At 33.5% G+C, this 4738-nt stretch overlaps 1 pseudogene across 1 annotated transcript in view; it reads right to left on the reverse strand.

The window, feature by feature from the left end:
- Positions 1-606: 606 nt before the first annotated feature.
- Positions 607-4738, reverse strand: part of LOC102860335 — a 47941-nt pseudogene continuing 43809 nt past the window's right edge. Inside the window, exons 15-18 of the transcript XR_438862.1 lie at positions 3874-4176; positions 3134-3507; positions 2207-2254; positions 607-1267 (exon numbers count right to left, since the gene is read on the reverse strand). The product of XR_438862.1 is annotated as an RNA-binding protein 25-like (transcript). The remainder of the gene's footprint in view (positions 1268-2206; positions 2255-3133; positions 3508-3873; positions 4177-4738) is intronic.

Consider the following 4738-nt stretch of genomic DNA (forward strand, 5'->3'; position numbering starts at 1 on the left):
ATAGATAAAGCCATTTATCTGTGTATGAGTAAACAGAGGCAATATGATCTTTTAACAGAAGAAAAATTAGTAGTGGTTGAGAAATGCCACAAATTCTTATATTTCCTTCAAATTAAGATATAAACTTTGTAAATTGCCAAGCTGAATTCTCTTTATAAGTCATAGTCCCTAGTGTTCAAACTGCCAGCTTCATTTATCTTTCTGGTCCAGTTGTTTTTTCAAAAAGACCATTTTTATAAAATGGATTTCCTTTTTTTTTTCTTCAATTCTTATGCTTTTGGGAGGTAGATTCTTTCTCTCCTAAAAAAATTTCCAAAGGGACATCAAAATAAGTTAAGCCTTTAGAATATAAGGCTCTGTCTCATTTATAAACAATAAAATTAAGGGGAAAATTACTATGATTCACACTCCCTTAAAAGAGAGGATGAAACAGTCAGCTATGAACAGGAAAACTTGATCCTGTTCACGAAAATGATGTGTACAACAACACAATACTATTCTCTGGAAGACTACTATCTAATTATTCCAGACATTTGGGTTGGCACAGTATCATTTTTTTCCTTTCCCATTCTATTCTTTTGTAAGAAAAGTATTTAAGGAAACTCTCAAAAGAGCAAATTGAGGGAAAAGAAATCTTTTGCACAATCACACAAACGCTTTCATACAGGAGTAAAGATGGAATGGATTGTCCACTAATTCTTAAATTCTAATTTTAAATTCCACACCTTCAATGAGGACTTGCTATTTCTGATTAAAAGGGGGGAAGAGTTGTGACTGGTATTCTTTCAATGAAAATCATTTCTGTTCATTCCTGAACAGTACAGCTCAATATTAAGTGCAATTCTGCAAAAGAATTGGGGAGTCATTTTAATATTTACAAAAACAAATCAGCAGAACAAGATTATATCAGATAGCTGTGTACAGTAGCTGCGGCTTATAAAACATACCAGTAATTGTACCTGGTGAGTATAAAGAAAACCAAGATAAGACTCAGATGAATTTACAACCAAGGGAGTACACAGGGGCATCACCAAATTGGAGGACAAAACAAAATTCACATTTTCTACATTGGAAAAAAAATTACAGATTTCACAAATGTCTTTGAGGACAAAGAAAAATTCGAAGTCCTCTGAATGGTGGGAAAGAAGTATCAAAGAGAAGACTAAAAACAGTTTTACTTCACAAGACCAATTTTCTTAGCTTCTGTTTCATATATCAATAGTCTCCACATTTTGACTATAAAAACTTCGGCTTCTTCATCAAGTACCTAGAAGAAAAAGAAGGGTACAGTCTTAATATATATCTTTTAAAAAACCATCAAAAACACTTTCAGCATTTATTTTCAATAAAACCACTTAAATGGAAATATACTTACTTTGCTGAGTAAACTACACTTACCAAAACATAACTTTAAGAAAAACCTTCAAAACTCATATAAGAAACTGAGAAATAGAATTACTAAGATAAAAAAAGGCAAAATTCCACAGTTTATTCAACATTCAGTGCTTTTCTGACTCTTTGCCTTTCATCCATTTTATCTGTACACAGACAAATTTTTCACAAATGTTTTATAAGGAATTCAAATTCAAGTAATTCTTTAAGGCCATTTGGGGAGAAAATAAGTATTAGCTGGCTATGAATATCCACTGACGTCAGAGCTCATTCTTGGTTAGGAAGTCCTCTTGCCATTTCTTGCCTACATTTTAAATGGCAAGCCTCTAGCCATCTGGACATCTATCAAGTTACCTACCATGAAAGGCCTGCCATCTACTTTCAAAAAACCAGTCACTGAAAATACTCTATTAAGCTCCTGTTTAACACAACAAATGAAGTCTCCAAGAGTTAGTTGCTAGGTGTTGACAACAAGTCTGAACAAATGAAACATGAAAGGATCAAGAATAATGTTGAATATACACATGGACAATAAACATATGAAAAGATTAAAAAAAAAATAACAAGGTTTCTAACATAAGAGAAGACTGGGCATCTAAGTTTATATATTTATATAAATAAAAAAGGAACTATTGACAAGAAAATATTATCTTTAATGTCACAGAATGCTAACATATTCTATTTTATCTTTGGAAAAAATACATTTCAATTCCTATCAATAAAAGACAGAATACGACATACAGAAAAACTAAAATTGCAAGCTACTCCTTGTTCACATAAATAAATAATATGTAAGAGAAAATTTCTAACTTACCATGGCTACATCATCTAAAATGCTCTGAGGTGAACTATGAGCCATAACCTGAAAGAAACAATTAATTGTCACTCAGAAAATAAAAATCAGCAGAAATTTAAGGGACATATTTTGAAATTTGTACAGGAGTCAAGTGTCTGAGGAACTTTCTCAATTCCCTATAAGCCAAATGTCTTAAATATGGCACTGAAATAGGAGAACTTAATCATGAAAATAACGATCTTCAAAACCAAACCTCAAATGTTTTAATTCTATGATCATCCTAAATAGAAATGCAGACTAGGTCGGTTCTTCCTAATAGGAGGAGTGCTGAGAGACAAGAAGAATACTATACCTGTAAAATGCATTTAGACATACTTGAACAAAAGCAAAGTGCTCTACTATACTAAATGTCTTAAATCAGGACACAATGGAAAGAGATGGTGCGCTCTGATGATAAGTTTTACAAGCTTCCATCTGTTTTGTAGATATAAGTTGATCAAGACACAATCACAAGGCCTCAATTTCTTAATTTATTAAAGGAACACCAAAATGATAGTATTAGCAACTTGCACTTCCAGATTATTGGGAGGATTAAAGGAGATAAATGTTCATAAACATGAAACACAATGCTAGTAGATATTAATAAATATTACAAAGGACTTTTCTTCCCACTGTCTTCACAAAATCTCCATTAATTGTTATTTGACCAATATTCTTATCATTAAGAAAAGGGGACAATATGAAATACTCTGGCTCACAATGCCATGATGTATGATGCCCTGAAAGTATGTAGTGGGATGTGTGTGTCTTGCAGTAAGAGATTAAAGGTTCAAGAAAGCAGAATCACTTAACTACCATCAAAATTGATACTTTGTTTTAGAAAATGTCTATAGTGTTTTAAATTACTAAACAAAATTTGGGAGCAAAGAGCATAAAAATACCAACCTTAGAACAAACAAAATCAACTAATGTAGCTTCTTCTTCACCTATGTATTCTATAATTTTCTTATTAATCCATGGTCTAATTCGGCGTTCCATCAATATTGAGTCCACAATGGACCAATCAAGGGGATAGGCAAAGAGCTCAGGTTTGGCCGTGGGAATTTTCTCAATGAGGCTTTTAATGTGCTTGCGCTTTTCTTCTGTGTTCACTGTGCCTTTGGCAGCATTTTTATCATCTTCACCATAGTCCAAAGGAACCAGTTTCCTTTTTCGGGGTACATCGTCACTGTCTTCATCCTCAAATTTGTTAAAGACACTATCTACAGGTAGCTTCTTTCTCTTCACAGAATTAGGTTGGCCAGGACTATTGGAAGCACCTACAGTAAAAACATTATCTTAGCATGATAACCAAATGTGCAAACATTAAACTTGACAACCCACCATCCCTCAAGAACAGTAGAAAACAAACCATTGTGTTTACAAGTCTCAGAGAAGATCCCAACTGTAAAAAGTAACTCACTACTCACAAGTGCTAGAAAATTTAACTTTTCATTTCTTCTCAGAACTTGAAGCAGCTGCAGATATAGGAGCACTAGTAGAACTATGAAAACAATTGTGAGCTAGAAATTCATTTTTTAAGATTTTTCTATCTAGCTACCAAGTACCACATATTTATTTATTTAGTTCTTAAGGTAAAATTTGGTATCTGTCAGAAAAAAATAGGGAAGAAAATAGTAACATACCCAGTTTAAGACTAAGTCCTATTTTTGGCCTATGTTCTTCAGGCTGTTGTTGATCAGGTGAGTTTTCATGAGGAATAATAATACCGCAGGGAGAATCATCCGCAGGTGTGTTGGGGGTTGCATTGCCACTGGCAGAGGAAACGGATGGAGCAGAGCTGATGGGTCTCAGAGTGGGTTTCAGACAAGGCTTCTGCTCTGGTTCCTCTTCCTCTTCTACAGGCTCTTCTCGTCTTCCTCCTCTTCCTCTGATTCTGGTTCTTGCTTTATTTGTGGTTGTCTACGTCTCTCAGCCTCTTGCTCCATCTGGTAATAAAAAAATAAATAGGTTAACTTCAGACAAACCCTATAATACTTTATTCAATTTGCTTTTGACTTTATCATACTAAAATATGTGTTTTTCATTTTTGATCAGAAAACAAATCGGGGAAAACATTTCTTTTTTTTCTTCAATGATGCTAGAAATGCTATGTATGAAAACTTTTAAGCAATATAAACATTATTATGAACAAAATTACCCAAAAAGGTAACTCAGTACAACAAAGAAAGATTTTTTTCCCCAAAGGGAAGTGAACTGGGGAAGGTGGGCAGGGAGGAAAAGATGCAACAATGAATGAATGGAAATCTAAGTTCTCTATAAACTTTCATTAAAATCTCAATTTAAAAAACCACAAACCTACAACCAGGAGAAGATAAAATAAAAGAATGGGATCTTCTAAGAATCAAATCCCTATGCACATCCAAAAACTTCAACAGGTTAAAAAGGGAAGCCATAGACTAGGAACAAGCATTTGGTAATGACATGTCAGATATCCAGAATTTATAAAATACTTGAGCACCACAACAAGATAAAGGTAAATAATCCAAT

This window comes from Elephantulus edwardii, unplaced genomic scaffold (genome assembly GCF_000299155.1).
Source record: "Elephantulus edwardii isolate Elephantulus edwardi_28Jun2011 unplaced genomic scaffold, EleEdw1.0 scaffold00037, whole genome shotgun sequence".
NCBI classification, from domain to species: Eukaryota; Metazoa; Chordata; class Mammalia; order Macroscelidea; family Macroscelididae; genus Elephantulus; species Elephantulus edwardii.